Raw genomic sequence first — 17,748 nt, forward strand, 5'->3', positions numbered from 1 at the left:
CCATTCTCAGACCAGTAAATCCTTAGATAATGACTTTAGCAACACACTTGAGAGGTATATAATAATTAGTATAAGTTAACTCTTACTCATTAATTCTGATAATTCCATTTGCCTTTATGTTATAACATATGAAGTAAATTTGTTTGTGACAGAAAGTGTTTTTATTATAAAAATTTGAAAGTTGCATATGCCAAAAGAAATAAGGGCTAAAACTAAAAGAAGGCTGAGTATGAGAAAAGTTTTTACTCAAGAATGGATAGAGATCCAGTATATATATATAAAATATTCACAAATATCAACAACAACAAGTTCTAAAATCACCATCAGAAAATTGAAAGAGAAAATGAACAGATGCTTTTCTGAGGAAGGCCAATATGTGGCCAATAGGTTCATTATAAATGCTCATAACCCTAGTTTCTAAGGATCATGTCTGAGAGTCAGGATTCCCGATCCAGAGACAATGGCCCCGATAGGATGGACTCGGAGGTGTCATAAAAAGTAACTGGAATGAGATTGTTGACAACTTAGAAGGCACGAACCTCTCGGAGTCCCTCCTCCATAGCATATATGCCTATGGTTTTGAGAGGCCTTCTGCTATCCAGTAGCGAGCCATTATTTCTGTATCAGCAGTTATGATGTGATTGCCCAAGCCCACTCTGAGACTGGAAAAACTGCCACATTTGCCATATCAATCCTGCAGCAAATTGAACTGGATCTAAAAACTGCTCAGGCCTTGGTGCTGGCACCCAGAGAGTTGGCTCAGCAGATACAAATGGTGGTTATGGCATTAGGAGATTACATGGGTGCTTTCTGCATGCCTGCATCGGTACCAATGTGCGTGCTAAGGTACAGAAGCTTCAGATGGAAGCTCCTCATATCATTGTGGGTACTCCAGGTCATGTGTTTGACATGCTTAACCACAGATACCTGTCTCCCAAATACATCAAGATGTTTGTACTGGGTGAAGCTGAAGAAATGTTGTGTTGAGGATTCAAGGACCAGATCTGTGATATACTTCCAAAAGCTCAATAGCAACACCCAGGTGGTTTCGCTGTCTCAAGCAATGTCTTCTGATGTGCTTGAGGTGAATAAGAAGTTCATAAGGGACCCAATTCGCATTCTAGTCAAGAAGGAAGAATTAACCTTGGAGGGTTGTTGCCAATTCTACATCAACATTGAATGAGAGGAGTGGAAGCTGGACACACAGTGTAACTTATATGAAACCTTAACCATCACCCAACCCGTTATCTTCATCAACACTCGAAGTAAGGTGGATTGGTTAACTGAGAAGATGCATGCTTGGGATTTCACCGTGTCTGCCATGCCTGGAGATATGGACTAAAATGAATGAGACATAATCATGAGAAAATTTCACTTTGGTTCCAGCAGAGTATGATTATCACTGACCTGCTGGCCAGAGACATCCATGTACAGCAGGTTTCTTTAGTCATCAAGTATGACCTTCCCACTAACAAGGAAAACTATATTCACAAAATTGGTCATGGTGGGCATTTTGGGCAAAAGCGTGTGGCTATAAACATGGTGACAGAAAAAGACAAGAGAATTCTTCAAGATATCGAGACCTTCTACTATACCTCCAGTGAGGAGATGCCTCTCAATGTTGCCGAGCTCATCTGAGAAGGCTGTCCTGCTACTAACCTGGCCAGGATTCCATCCTTGGAGGGTTTGAGAAGAGTAGGAGGTAGGGAGGGAAGGGAGCCAGGGGATGAACAATTTTTCTTTTCTTTTTCTTTTTTTTACTCCTTTGAATAAATGTCAATTTTTGAGGCAAAAGAAAAAGTACTCATAACCACTTATCATTAGATAAATCTAAATCAAGTCAACAGTGAGATATTATTTTTTACATCAGTGAGAATGGAATATATCAGAAATACTAGGAACATGGGCTGAAGTGGGTAGATCTTTGATCTTGTATGTAGTTGACATGGGTTGGATTCATAGCATCAAATACTGTCCTCCAAACACTTCCAAGGCAATTTCTGAGTGCAGAGCCCGAAGTACTTCCTGAATGAGCATTATTGAGTGTAGCTCAAAAAAAAAAAAAAAATACCCACAAAAGTACTGGGAAACATTTTTTGGCAGGAATATGGCAAAAATGGAAGTCTCATTTATTTTTGGTGAGAAGGCTGTCTGGCTCAACTTCTTTTTATTATTATTATTATTATTATTTTTTTTTTTTTTGGTTTTTGGGCCACACCCAGCGTTGCTCAGGGGTTACTCCTGGCTGTCTGCTCAGAAATAGCTCCTGGCAGGCACGGGGGACCATATGGGACACCGGGATTCGAACCAACCACCTTTGGTCCTGGATCGGCTGCTTGCAAGGCAAACGCCGCTGTGCTATCTCTCCTGGCCCCGGCCCAACTTCTATGAAAAAATAAAATGTTCTCAGAATAAATTCAGAATTGAATTGCCATGTGATCCACCCACTCCATTTTGGGTATATATCCCCAGCAGAGAAAAACATTTCATTCAAAAGGATGCATTCACATCATTATTCATTGTAGCACTCCGCACAATAGCTAAGATTTGAAATCAACTGTTTGGAATCTACAATAGATGAGTGGATCATAAAGTCTTGGTATAAATACATAGTAAGAAATGATTAGAACATGCAATTCACTGAAAATAGATGGAACTGGTCGATATCATGTTAAATTAAGTAAGCCAGAAGAAGGATAATCACAGATAAATATCAGATAATTTATGGTATTTCACAAAAATGGATGAGGGAAGACAGTGGCTTAAAGGGGTATATATTGGTATGCATATCTAGGCATAGCCATGTTCCCAGAGTATTAGAAGGAAAGACAAAAGTGGAGGGGGAGAGGGAAAAAGACAAATGAGAAGTAAAGGGGACAAGGTAAAGGAAATTCAGGTACATCAGTGGCGTTCAGGAATAATAAAAAATAGAAATAAATATCTAAACCACATAGTCAACAGCACTGAAACCATGAGACCCAAAATGTTAGCAATCAAACTTACAAAGGTGTCTGTCAAAATGACATGCTGTGGGGGGAGGTGTTATGGAAACCTGGGAACATTGGTGGAGGAAATGATACTGGTTATGGGATTGTTTCTGAAACATTGTATGTCAAATACATACTATGAATAACTTTTTAAATCATGGACTTTAATAAAAATAAATTAAATATAAAAGGCATTTAGAGTCAAAGAATCATCAAGTGATTATTATTTACCTAGACAATATATTCATTTTTACCTAGTTTAGGTATTCACTATTCTCTGAGCTTTAAATAATTTGGTATACAATGTGAATGTATAATAAAAACACAGAAACATCTGCTGGCAGGGATGTGGCAAAAATGGAACTCTCTTTCACTGCTGGTGAGAAAGCTGTTTGGCCCACCTCCAATGGAAAATAGAATGTGGGAAAACACATCCACATAAATATACATCTACTTCCAAATAAATGTATTTGGTATAAAATGGGGAAGTATGGAATGAATGGAATAAAATAAGTGCATTATGTCTCAACATTTTGGTAGTATTTCACTTTTTTGTATATACTTTGGACACTTTTCTCTGTGGTCATCATAATGAATGAGTCACACTTGTTGCAATAGGAATAATATTATAAGCAGGAAAATCATTCATGGGTCTGCCAAATGTTTGATTCACTGATATGGAAAGAAAAATGGACATTTGCTATGGTTATCACATTTGTAGACAGATATATGAGAGCAAGGAAGTGACATTATTACCAGTATTTCCTACTTTTAAAATTTTATTCTCTCTTTTTTTTTTTTATTCTTTTCTTTTTGGACCACACCTGGATCCTCCTATTTCTATAATAAAGAAACTTTTCTTTGCCCTCTGTTTATCATTGCTATATTATATCAAATCCTGAGTTTATTCACACTTTCCTTTTCTCCTCTGTCACTACAGAAATGTTTCCCAAGAGAATGACACCCACCACTGGAATAATCTAGGATGAACCTGCGTGCAATTGGGGAGTAGTTTTTCGTCTTTTCATTTAAAGATGATAAATTTCCAGGGCTATTAAGGCACTTTCCTTGCGCATAACTATTTGGGTTCTCCCCTGGCACTCCAAATGATCACATAAGCCCAGGCAGTTCCTAAATTCAGAGTCATGAGAAAGTCCTAAGCACTGCCAGATGTGACTCAAAAACAAAACAAAACAAAAGGACATATATTTCCTGAAAATGTGGTGAGTTTTTGAGTAATGTTTTAAAGAGAAAAGTAGCCAAATAAATTTGAAAATCTCTGCACTAAAGTAAGCAATAATAGTTTCAACACAGATATTATTGAAATTGGGGGATTAGTATACACCTTGTTACTCGTTGGTTGGAAACATCCTTGAATGTAGTACCATGGATTAGTGTTTAGACCACCTAATCCCACCTCTTTTCCTTCCCAATGAATATGCCAGGTTGCAGCAAAACGCGCTCTTGCAGTTTCTGGACTTCCCACTGAGCTTCCCGCTTCTTAGGAGCTGATGTGTTGGAATTCCTAAACCCGTTTTTCCCTCTTTAGTGTGTGTGCATTATTTCCTATATCAATGTTTGCTTCCAGATCCTGTCTCTCCGCTGTCCTGGCTTTGGAAACTGAAGCCTAATTCTAGCAGAAATAACCCTCAAATTTTCAAAAAGCTTCCTATTTGATTGACTACAAATATAAAGAAAAGGAGATTTTAGTACAATTAACAGTGTTATGCTTTGCTCACTATTTCTTTTATTTATTTATTTATTTATTTATTTATTTATTTATTTATTTATTATTACTTAATTATTTTGGTTCTCGGGTCACACCCGGCAGTGCTTAGGGGTTACTCCTGGCTCCACGCTCAGAAATCACTCCTGGCAGGCTCGAGGGACCATATGGGATGCTGGGATTCGAACCACCGTCCTTCTGCATGCAAAGCAAACGGCCTACCTCCATGCTCTCTCTCTGGCCCTTTGCTCACCATTTCTGTAAAGTAGGTTTTGATTGAATCCAGTTCACATCTGATTTCTTGTTTTTTTTCTCATGGGTTTTTATGTATTCTCTTAGGTTAACACAGATTATTGAATATGTAATGATTGGTCTATTAAAAAATTACTACATTATTGAAACTACTTAAAATTTATGAAAATTTTTTACTTGAAACTGGATAAAAGTCTCTACATTCTCTGTATTGAATTCAGATACCAAAATTTAAATTATTTTAATAACTACATTTTTAAACATTTTGATACTTTCAGCTGACTGCTAATTGAAATAAGGGTGTTAATTTTGAAACAAAAACTACTTGGCACATCTGTGGACTATTAAATAAAGAGTAATTACTGTCTGAAGGAAACAAAAAGCACAAACAAAATTTGTGGTTAAGTCATGACGGCACCAGTTATTTTTATCAGCCTCAGTTTCCGTACTTGTGACTGTTTTCATTAGTAGAATATTCTCATTAGCCTGGTATGTTATTACACTATCCTCAGAGATATGTTAGGTGGGCGTCTTTTCTGTGATGCAACTTCTCTATTAAAGAATTACAGAGCTCTTTTTCTTTTCTATCTTTTACATCTATTTTTGCCACATAGTTTAAATTATAAGTTAAAAGAAAAACTTTAATATATATATATAAATGTGGATAAGATGGGGAGATATTTGAAGCTGAGGACCAATACAGAAAGAAATGAGATGTGATTGCACTATTAATAAATAGCACCAATCTTGAAATTAAAGCTTGTTTTGAAATTATGGAATTGTTAATGACTTTACATCAAACTTTTATTCAATTTTGGCTTCCATTTCAAATCAACCAACAAATAAAATTTATATAAAACATTTTTTTCCAGTTACTCACTGTAACATCATTTATGGTGCTTATTTTCTCCTCTAATGTGCAGCTTAAAAGAACTATGAAATCATTTTTTTAAGTTATGGTGAAATATACCTATGATTTTTATACTTAATGCAGTGTATTTTCTGACTAGTAATAGCTGTGAATAAGATCAGTGAATAAAACCCATTTGTAGAATGTGACTGGAAATTCTACAGTTTTTGAAAGCTGGAATTATTTGGGAGTGGCCATTCAAAATGTGTCATAGCAGAGATAATAACTTCACTGTTTCCCCTTAAAATCTGGTCCACACAAAATGCAAAAGCACTCATAATATGTTCACATGCTGTTGGATTTTGTAAGTGTTTCTAAAATTGGAAAAGGAATGGTACATTGCAAAATTTATACAAACCTCAATTAGATGAAACATTTGTAATACTAAAAACTCCATCATTTAGAGATTCTGGAAAACCATATTATAGGTACTCATAGAAAACTATTTCTTCAAATTTAAAAAATATTATTTTTCATTTTTTCAAGTCTTTTAATTTTCAGGTGATTGCAATATCAGGTCCACATTCTTCCCCCAAACACATAAAATAGGGTCATGTGAAATACTAACACTAAAAATAGAAGAGCTTATTTTGGTTTATGGCTACTGAAAATTATAACATTTAAAGAGAGAAGAGTGAGCTAAATTGCTATGTTAACTAAATCCTTACCTTGGCTATATAAGAATGTTATATTTAACATGTAAAGACTTGTTTTTATATTTCTCTGCATTAGTTAAAAAGAAAGTGCTATTTTTCTAGTGCTTATACAGGACATCTCATCATACTTTTGTCTTTTTTCTTTTATTACATGATTCAAAAAAGATGTATCTATAACTAATTTGAGATGTATAATTTGCTTAGATTATTAGATTTCTCAAGGGTTTAAACTATAGTCTTTATTTTTAATATATAATTTGTTTCTTACTATGTATTTTTTTACATTCTATTTTATCCCTTATGTTTTAATCATACAAGTTTGTGATAAAAGATTTGACTATCCAAGCTCTCACTGTTTGCAAATGACATGATACTATAATAGAAAACCCTAAAAACTCTACCAAAAAGCTTCTAGAAACAATAGATTCATATAGCAATGTTGCAGGCTACAAAATTAACACACAAAAATCAATGGCCTTTTTATACACCAATAATGATAGGGAAGAAATGGACATTAAGAAAACAACCCCATTCACAGTGTCACACAAACTCAAATATCTTGGAGTCAACTTGACTAAAAACATGAAGGACCTATACAAAGAAAACTATAAAACCCTGCTCCAAGAAATAAGAGAGGACAAGAAGAAATGGAAACACATACCCTGCTCATGTATTGGCAGGATTAGCATCATTAAAATGGCAATACTCCCCAAAGCATTGTACAGATTTAATGTGATCCCTCTAAAGATACTGACATTCTTCAAAGAAGTTGATCAAACTCTTCTGAAATTCATTTGGAACAATAAACACCCACAAATAGATAAAGCAATCCTTGGGAAAAGGAATATGGGAGGCATTACTTTCCTTAATTTTAAACTGTATTACAAAGCAATAGTCATCAAAAACAGCATGTTATTGGAATAAAGACAGACCCTTAGATCAGGGGAAAGGGTTGAGTACTTAAAGAATGCTCCCTAGACATACTATCACCTAATTTTTTTAATATAGGGGCAAGAAATCCTAAACGGAGCAAGGAAAGCCTCTTCAACTAATGGTGTTGGCACAACTGATTAACCACTTGCAAAAAAAGCGAACTCAGACCCCCAGCTAACACAATGTTTAAAGGTAAAGTCCAAATGGATTAAAGAACTTGATATCAGACCTGAACCATAGGTATATAGAACAACATGTAGGTAAAACACTCCATGATATTGAGATTAAAGGCATCTTTAAGGAGGAAATAGCACTCTCCAAACAAGTGGAAGCAGAGATAAACAGATGGGACTGTATTAAGCTGACTATATTAAGCTGGGACTATATTGAGCTGCACGTCAAAGGATATAGTGCCCAAAATACAAGAGCTACCCACTGAGTGGGAGAAACTATTCACCCAATACTCAGCAGATAAAGGGCTAATATCCAAAATATACAAGGCACTGATGGAACTTTACAAGAGATAAAACATCTAATCCCATCAAAAAATGGGGAGAAGAAATAAACACTTTTTCAAAGAAGAAATACAAATGGCCAAAAGGCACATGAAAAAATGTTCCACATCACTAAGCATCAGGGAAATGCAAATCAAAACAACTATGAGGTACTATCTCACGACACAGAGTTTAGCACACATCACAAAGAATGAGAACAAGCAGTGCTGGTGGGGATGTGGAGAGAAAAGAACACTTATTCACTGCTGATGGGAATGCCATCTAGTCCAACCTTTATGGAAAGCAATATGTAGATTTCTCAAAAAAACTGGCAGTTGAACTCCCATCCAGCTATATCACTCCTAGGGATCTACCCTAGGAACACAAAAATACAATATAAAAATCTCTTCCTCACACCTATATTCATTGCAGCGCTATTTACCATAGCAAGAATGTGGAAACAACCAACATGCTTTTCAACAGACAACTGACTAAAGAAACTGTGGTACATATACACAACAGAATATTATGCAGCCGACAGAAAAGATAAAGTCATGAATTTTCCTATATATGGATGTACATGGAATCTATTATGCTGAGTGAAATAAGTTAGAGGGAGAGAGATAGACGCAGAATAGTCTCACTCATCTATGGGTTTTAAGAGAAATGTAAATCATTTTTGCAATAATTCTCAGAGACAAAAGAGAGGAGGGCTGGAAGGCCTAGCTCAAGACATGAAGCTCACCACAAAGAGTGGTGAGTGCAGTTAGAGAAATAACTACACTGAGAACTATCATAATATTGTGAATGAATGAGGGAAGTAGAAAGCCTGTCTGGAGTACAGGTGGGGGCAGGGAGGAGGTAGACTTGGGGCATTGGTGATGAGAATGTTGCACTGGTAAAGGGGGGTGTTCTTTACATAACTGAAACCCAACTGCAATCATATTTGTAATCAAGGTGTTTAAATAAAAATATTAATAAAAAATTTGACTATCATTGTTTTGGAATTACTTATCATCTTTCATTTTTAACCAAGTAGGATTTTAACTATAGATAACTATTTATAGGCTATCCACATGGTTTCCAATCATTTAATAAATATTGTTCAGTTAAAATTCTCTCTTTAACAGATAACACTTTTCAAGTCTTCATAAGATTCATTAAGAAGAAAATCTCAACCTAAGATCACAACCTAAGATTAAGAAGGAAATCTCAACATAAGATCACAACCTAAGATCACAACACAATTTTTCCAAATCCTTAGCACAAGTAGTAGACAAATTAAAAACAAGCTTAGTATAGGGAATCTTCCCTTTATGATCCTCTAAAATAGATTGGTGTTTGAGAAATAAACATATTTAATCATACTTTATATGTCAAAGGTAGGTTTTCATATAAATGATACAGTTTTGTGCACATATTACTTCAATACCACACCCTCCACTAGAGTGTCCTCCCATCCCTCTACTTAAATTCTTCTCTCCAGTCTCTTACCATGTTAAGCTCAGTTTTGTAAACCAGTTCTCAGGCTCAGTTGCCTTTGGCCATTTGTTATTCCCATAGTATGTTTCTTCATACCCCACATATTAAGCAGATCATAATTTAATTAGCCCTCTCCTGACTTCAGTAACATGGTACTCTGTAGATCTATTCACATCACAGCAAATTGCATGATTTGTCCTTTCTTACAGACAAGTAATATTCCATTGTGTATATATAACATAATTTCTTTATCCAGTCATTTCCTCTTGGACACTAGGATTGTTACTATATTTTGTGTTGTGAATAGTTGTGAATAGGCTGTTGTGAATTGTGCCTCAATGAATATAAGAAGAAAATGCTTGCTCTTTTTCTTTATTTCTTTCTGTTTCTTGGTTTCCTCTCTTTCTTTTTTCTTCTTTCTTTCTTTCTTCTTTCTTTCTTTCTTTCTTTCTTTCTTTCTTTCTTTCTTTCTTTCTTTCTTTCTTTCTTTCTTTCTTTCTTTCTTTCTTTCTTTCTTTCTTTCTTTCTTTCTTTCTTCTTCTTTCTTCTTTCTTTTTTCTTCTTTCTCTTTCTTTTTCTCTTTCTGTCTCTTTCTTTTCATTCATTTTTTCTTTTTCTTTCTTACTCTTTCTTCTTTCTTTCTTTTTCCTTTCTTCTTTATTTTCGTTCTTCTTTCTTTCTCTATTTCTTTTTTCTTTCTTTTCTTTCTTGCTTAACTGTACTCAGGACTTCTGGCTCTGTGCTCAGGAATCATTACTAGCAGGCTTGGGGGAAGATATATGGGATGCCAAAGTCTGAACCTGGGTTGGTTTCATGAAAAGCAAGTGCTCTAACCATTGTACAATTGCTCTGTCCCATAAATGCAATTTCTGAATAGAGTTTGGTCCCTTGAGGTAGATAATAAGGAATAAAATTTCTTGGCAATATGGAAACTCAATTCTTAGCTTTTTGAGAAGTGTCCTGGTATATATATATATATATATATATATATATATATATATATATATATTTCTAAATAACTTACAATAGTTTTAGATATACATCAGATTGTGATGTGAGAAAATAAGAATCTAGATAAACAACTCATGCTGGAATTATACATAACACATTTCCTATCTTTTAATGTCTTTATGGAAAGAGAAAATGAACTCAACAAAAAGTAATCCAACAAAATTTAAAGAGCCAAAGATTTAAATATGTGTATATATCATGTGCTCTGAGTAACTCCAACTGAACTGTGAATGTGTCTTGCAACATGTATTAACTAAAGTCCTGTTGGGTTAGCTGGCCTTAACCAAACCTGACTCAGAGTAGTATATGTAATAGTACTGGAATAGATTCTAACTCATTTGTTTTATGTACACGAGGGACCATTATAATGTATTAGTAAGAAAATTAACAGCCATAATAAAACAAAGAAATAAGTGGTCAATATGCCAACAAAGAAAACAGTTCCTCATTTGTCAACACTACAAACAAAACCAAAGTGCTCTTTAATGAAAACATTTTTCAGAAATTTTAGTGAATACTATTTTGATATAAAACAATCTTTGATGCTTATTAAATTTAATTTAAGCCACTTTAGAGCTCTGCACTTTAATGAAAAACATTCCCTTTAATACTTTTCTGCAAAATCAATGTTGCATGATTTTTAGTGCAGACTTCTTTTTTGGTGCCATATTGCTCAGGAACCAAATGTTATTGATTAGAAAACTTCACTGCAGAGAGTAGGAATATGCAACATGTAACTGTTTGGGGGCAGTGGAGATATTGTAGAGGGTAAGGCTGTGTAATTGTTTTGATAGGTGAAAATTTTAAGATAATGTGTTTTTGATTTCCTAAAAAAATAGCAATCAGAAAATTTCCAGTCAGAGATTTGATAAATTTCAATTATTATTAAAACAGCTAAATAATTTTTCTTCTCCTTTCTACTACATCTTATGATTTTAAAAATACATTCAGGATGCCCAAGTAATTTAACAGTGGGTAGGACATTTACCTTGCACATGGCCAACTCAGGTACATTGACTGGCATCCATTTGTTCCCCTGAGCTTGCCAGAAGTGATTTCAAAGTAGAGAGCCAGAAATAACCCCTGAGTGCCTCTGGGGGTGGCCCAAAAACTATGTATATATATATATATATATATATATATATAGAGAGAGAGAGAGAGAGAGAGAATGCAGCTGGAGAAATAGTTCAGTGGGTAAGGTGGTTGCCTTTCTCATGACCAACCGAAGTTCCATCCCCCGTATCCAATATGGTCTCCCCCACCCCACCAGGAGTTATACCTGAACACTGTTGGTTGTGGCCCCAAGCAAACAAAATTATTAATTAAAATATCTATCTATCTATCTATGTAGAGGTCAGAGATAGTATAGATAGAGGGTAAAGTATTTGTCTTGCATGCAGCTGAATTGAATTTGAACCCAAGTTGGCTGTGTGCAAGACAAGTGCTTTGCCTACTGTGCTAACTCTCTGGCCCCTAGTCTTTATAATTTATGTTTCAATTTTTAAGGAAAGTTTTATTAAATTATAGTTTCTTAAAGGATTTTAAATTATAAATTATATCTGTGAACACAATTACAGTTATTTTTTTAATTTTTAATCCCCATACATACAGCTTTAGAAAGTTATTCATTATTAAGTTTCAGTCATACAATGTTTCAGCACTGATCAATGTCTCCAGTTTACAACTATATTTATAATTATTTTGCTTTGTTTTATTCTATTTAGATAGAATTTAGATATTTCTTTATATCTTGCTGATGGTCAATATTTGTTCTTGTGTTGTTTTAATTTAGATTTCATTTTTGAAATTATTTATTTGGATGGATGAATCATAAAATGCTTCTCAGGAATTACTCCTGACTATGTGCTAAGAGACCACTCCTGATGGGGCTCAGGGTATTATATGTGGTGTTAAGGATCAAACCAGGATCTGCCATATGCAAAGCAGATATTTTATCTCTTATACTATCTGTTCAGCCCAAAAAATATTTTTCATTCTTTACCAAAGTTGTCATTATGTTTATGAATTTTATAATTCAAATTAAAATATTGGTTTTTTTGGGTCTTAATATTAGTTACTTAATATATTTATATTTTGAAAGTTATAGCTTTGATAAATTTTGTGAGCATGATTTTTTGTCAGGTACTTTTATTTTCTGTAAATACACTATTCTTATATTTTCTTAAATATTTGATTAACTTTATAAAATTTTGCCTTTATCACATGATGGGTTGAATATTTTTCAAAATTCATATCGGGGGCCAGAGCAATAGCACAGAAGTAGGGCATTTGCCTTGCAGGCAACTAACCCAGGACAGGCCTGGGTTAGATCCATGGAGTCCCATATGGTCCCCTGAGCCAGGAGTGATTTCTGAGAGCCTAGCCAGGAGTAACCCCTAAGCAACACTGGGTGTGGCCCAAAAACAAAACAAAACAAAATAAAAAACCAAAAAATTAAAATTCATATTCACTTGGAAATTAAAAATGTGAGCTTATTCAAAAGCAGAATCTCTGCAGTAATAATTAATCTTTATTTTTTAAGGACTTTTAGATTTAGGATTGCCCTCCAAATCTGTATTTTCTGATCTAATCTGTTCTTTCTTTAGGAGGAGAGAACAAAGGCTAGAATAAGGTAAGTTGAAGATGAAGGCAGCTATTGGCATAGTATGTTTATAAACTGAAGAGATGCTAGTAAGTGCCAAAAACTGCCAAAAATTGGGACAAAGGGTCAAAAAGTTAGTATAGAATTTAATAATCCCTGGCACCACATGTGATTTTCTAAACACCAGAATGATCCTGGGGCACAGGACCAAAAGAAAGCCTGGGAACAATGGGTTAGAAATAATGTCTCTCCAAAAAAAGTTGAGACAAAGGCCTGAGATGTTCTTTCCCTTAGAGTTATTTTCTTTTTTCTTTTTTTTAAATCTTACTGACATTTTGACTTTAATTTCTTGTCTTTTAATCTGTGAAAGAATAAATTTCTTTAGTCTAGACCACTGGATTAGTGGTAATTTCTATAGTTCTATGAAACAAACACAATTGTTTTTCATTTTATGTCTACATGTGAAATTTATTTTAGCAATCATAGTTTAGAATGTTTTCTAACACCATGTAGCAACTATTTCTTGTATGTGTATATGAATATATTCATATATATAGGAGTAATACTGTGTAAATGCTTAAAATGTGGCTGCATGGTTTGAGACCCCTCGGGTTTTTATTTGGAACTCTATTTCTTCATACTTAGGCCATTTTTAATTGTGTTAGGCCTAGAATTGAGCCCTAGCTTAAAATATTGAAAGTTGGGACCGGAGAGATAGCATGGAGGTAAGGGTTTGCCTTGTGTGCAAAAGGAGGGCGGTTCGAATCCAGCATCCCATATGGTCCCTTGAGCCTGCCAGGAGCGATTTCTGAGCATAGAGCCAGGAGTAACCCCTGAGCGCTGCCGTGTGTGACTCAAGAACAAACAAACAAACAAAACCCAAAAAATATTGAAAGTTCATGGACATGGAGCTGGACTTTTTCAATCTTTTTAGCTCTCACTCTAAATTTGTTGATTTTTCTTTTTCTTTTCTTTTCTTTTTTCCAAGACCGGAGAATGAGCCTGGGTTCACTGATTTTTCTTACAGCAGTAGAAATACAGTAGATACAGTAGTCTCAAATGAACATAGGACATTTACTAATACTATTGGATAGATAATCATCTATGTTGACTATTTTTTCTCATTAATGCCAATGTGAGTCTGGGGTTTATTTGCTTTTTTGTGCCTTAAAAGAAGTTGGTAACCTTAAATATTTTAACTAAATTAGGACTGGAAATAGTTCAATGAGCTATTACTTTGTATGTGTAAAGTCTAAGTTGGATCTCAGATACTGTAAATTCCATAAGCCCAACTGAGAGCAATCTCTGAGCATAGAATCAGAAATATCTATTAAGCACCTGAGGTATATCCTCAAAGCAAACAAATAAAGAATACCTTTAAAAGTTGGTTTTGGATTTTTCAATGATTCATTCAAATTCCTACTAAAGCCCCCCCCTTTTTTTAAAGCAGCTTCATAATTATTTATTCTTTCCTTAATTCCATTTATTGATGTTGTTCCAATAAATAGGGATTGCAAAACTTGGTTGTATTGTGTACTGTATACTGGGGAAGGAGTGGGTGGATATACACAATAACAAAAAATTGTATTTTGTACTTTTATCTGATTCTTGGATATTGATTTATGTCTCTAAAATACATTTGGGGGCACATATGGTGGTGTTTGGGGCCACTTCCATAGTACCCAAAATTTAATTTAGTGTTTATGCATGCAAAGTGATGGTTAAGTATATAGAGGCTTTTATAATATTTTTTTCTATAGTTGTTTCCCTGCCTACGACCTGCTTTCCCACCTATGACTTTCCAGGTGGGGGGCACTATTCAGATACAAATAAATAGGTGATGAGCTGGGAAGTCAGGGTCCTTTCTACAGCTGGCTAGCAGGCTCTTGGTTTTTAGACCTGCTGGCTCTCAGTGTTTGCAGAACATGATTTTATATATAGAAAAGCCTAGAAACTCCGTGATAAAGCAATGTATTTTATACAATATATTTTATAGTAAAGTGGCAGGCTACAAATTTAATATGAAAAACCTCTGGCTTTTTGATACACAAATAATAAAAGAGAAGAAAAAGATATTTTTTTAAAAATCCCATTCATGATTGTGCCTCAGAAACTCTAGTACTTTGGTGTCAACTGAAGAGGTGAAAGAGCTATATAAAGAAAAGTACAAAACATTCTTTCAAGAAGTAAAAGAGGATAAGGAGACATATACCCAGTCCATGTATAGGAAGATTAATATATTTAAAATGTCAATATTTCCTAAAGCATTGCACATATTTAATGTAATATCTATAAAAATACCCATGACATTTTTCAACGAAGTGGATCAAACACTGTTAAAATTTATTTGGATTAATAAACATCTACAAATAGCTAAAGGTATCCTTGGCAAAAAAAAAAAAAAGGATGGGAGCAATAACTTTATGCAACTATAGTATAAAGCACTATGTAGTCATTAAAACAGAATGATATTGGAATAAAGAGAGACCCATGGATTAATGAAATAGACTTGAATATTTAGAGCTGTTCCCACAGATTTACTATTAATTAGTCTTTGATAAAGGAGGAAAATTACAAAGTAGAACAAGAAAAGCCTCTTCAGGAAGTGGTGCTGGGAAAACTGGTCAACTACATTCAAAAAGAAAAGAAAAGAAAAAAGAAAAAGAACTCAGAGCTCTCCTTAACACCATACACACAGGTCAAATCAAAATGAATTAACAAGGGACTGGGAGAGAGCACAACAGTAGGATATTTGCCTTACACACAGCCGAACCAGAACTAATGTGAATGGAAAATTTTTGGGGGGGCACACCAGGGAAGTTTAGGGTTACTCCTGTATATGTGCTCAGAATTGCTCCTGTCTTGGGGGACAATATGGGACACCGGAGATCGAGCCAGGTTCGTCCTTGGTCAGCCACATGAAATGTAAATGCCTTACCACTGTGCTACCACTCTGACCCACGGTTTATTTTTTAATGTCCATTTCTTCTCTATCGTTATTTTTGTATAAGAAGGCCATTGATTTTTGGTGTTAGTTTTGTCACCTGCCACTCTGCTATATGAATCTATTATTTCTAAAAGTTTTTTGGTAGAGTCGTTAGGATTTTCTATATATAATATCATATCATCTGCAAAGAGTGAGAGCTTGACTCCTTCCCTTTTTATCTGGAGAACATTGATATCTTTTTTTTTTTTTTTTTTTTTTTTTTTGCTTAATTGCTTTGGTGAGTACTTCTAGTCCTATGTTGAACAGGAGTGGTTAGAGGGGGCAGCCTTGCTTTGTACCGGATTTTAGAGGAAAGGCTTTTAGTTTATCTCCATTGAGAATTTTTTGCCATTGGCTACTGGTAAATGGCCTTGACTATGTTGAGAAAAGTTCTTTCCATTCCAATCTTGTTGTGTTTTTAGCATGAATGGTTTTTGGCCTTTATCAAATGCTTTCGTTACATCTATTGATATACTCATATGGTTTTTATTTTTCCTTATATTCATATGATGTACTATGTTGATTGATTTATGTATGTTAAACCATCCTTGCATTTCTGGAATGAAGTCAACTTGGTCATGGTATATGACCTTCTTGATGAGGTGTTGAATTTTATTGGCCAGGTTTTTGTTGAGGATCTTTGCATCTGTGTTCATCAGGGATATTGGTCTGTAGTTTTCTTTTTAGAAAGCATCTCTCAGTGGTTTTGATATTGGGATAATATTAGCTTAATAAAACTATTTGGGAGTGTTCATGTTTCTTCAATTTCCTGAAAGATCCTAAAATGAATTGGTAGTAATTCCTCTTGAAAGGTTTGAAAGAATTTGTTAGTGAATCAATCTGGACATGGGCTTTTGTTTTTTGAAAAAAAATTGGCTACTATTTAATTACCTCAATAGTGATGGGACTGTTTAAACATACTAGATCTTCTGGATTCAACCATGGAAGATTATGAGTTCACAAATATATCCATTTCTTCCAGGTTCTCATATTTTGTGGCATTGATTTCTCAAAGTGGTCTCTGATTACAATTTGGTTCTCTGTATTATTTGTAGTGATCTCCCCTTTTAATTTCTAATCCTGTTTATTAAGTTTCTCTCCCTTCCTTTGTGAGTTTTGCTAGTGGTTTATCAATCTTATTTATTTTTTCAAAGAACCAACTTTTGCTTTCATTGATCTTTCGATTGTTTTTTGAGTTTCAACTTCATTAATTTCTGCTCTAAACTTTGTTGTTTCCTTCTGCCTACTTATTTTGGGTTCATTTTGTTGATCATTTTAAATTTTATAAGCTGTGTCATTAAGCTATTTATGTAGGCCCCTTCTTCCTTCCTGATGTTTGTTTACAAAGCTGTAAATTTTCCTCTTCGTACTGCTTTTATTGTGTCCCATAAATTCTGACAATGTCTGTCTTCATTGTCATTTGTTTCCAGAAATATTTTTGATTTCCTCTTTGATTTTATCTCTGACACAGTGGTTGTTCAGTTGTCAGCTGTTTAATTTCCAGGTGTTAAAGTTTTCTTCTATGTCTCTTTGTAGTTCACTTGTAATTTCAGTGTCTTGTGATCTGAGAAGGTAGTCTGAAGGATTTCTATCTTCTTGAATTTATGTAGGTATGTTTTAAGGGCCAGAATGTGGTCTAACCTGGAAAATGATCCATGTGCATTTGAGAAGAATGTGTTCTGGGCATGGAGTGCCCTATGTATTTCTAC

At 34.5% G+C, this 17,748-nt stretch overlaps 1 pseudogene; it reads left to right on the forward strand.

The window, feature by feature from the left end:
- The first annotated feature begins 426 nt into the window (after window positions 1-426).
- LOC126006385 (eukaryotic initiation factor 4A-I-like) lies at window positions 427-1,638 on the forward strand (annotated as a pseudogene).
- The last annotated feature ends 16,110 nt before the right edge of the window (window positions 1,639-17,748 follow it).

Source organism: Suncus etruscus, chromosome 4 (assembly GCF_024139225.1).
Source record: "Suncus etruscus isolate mSunEtr1 chromosome 4, mSunEtr1.pri.cur, whole genome shotgun sequence".
NCBI classification, from domain to species: domain Eukaryota; kingdom Metazoa; phylum Chordata; class Mammalia; order Eulipotyphla; family Soricidae; genus Suncus; species Suncus etruscus.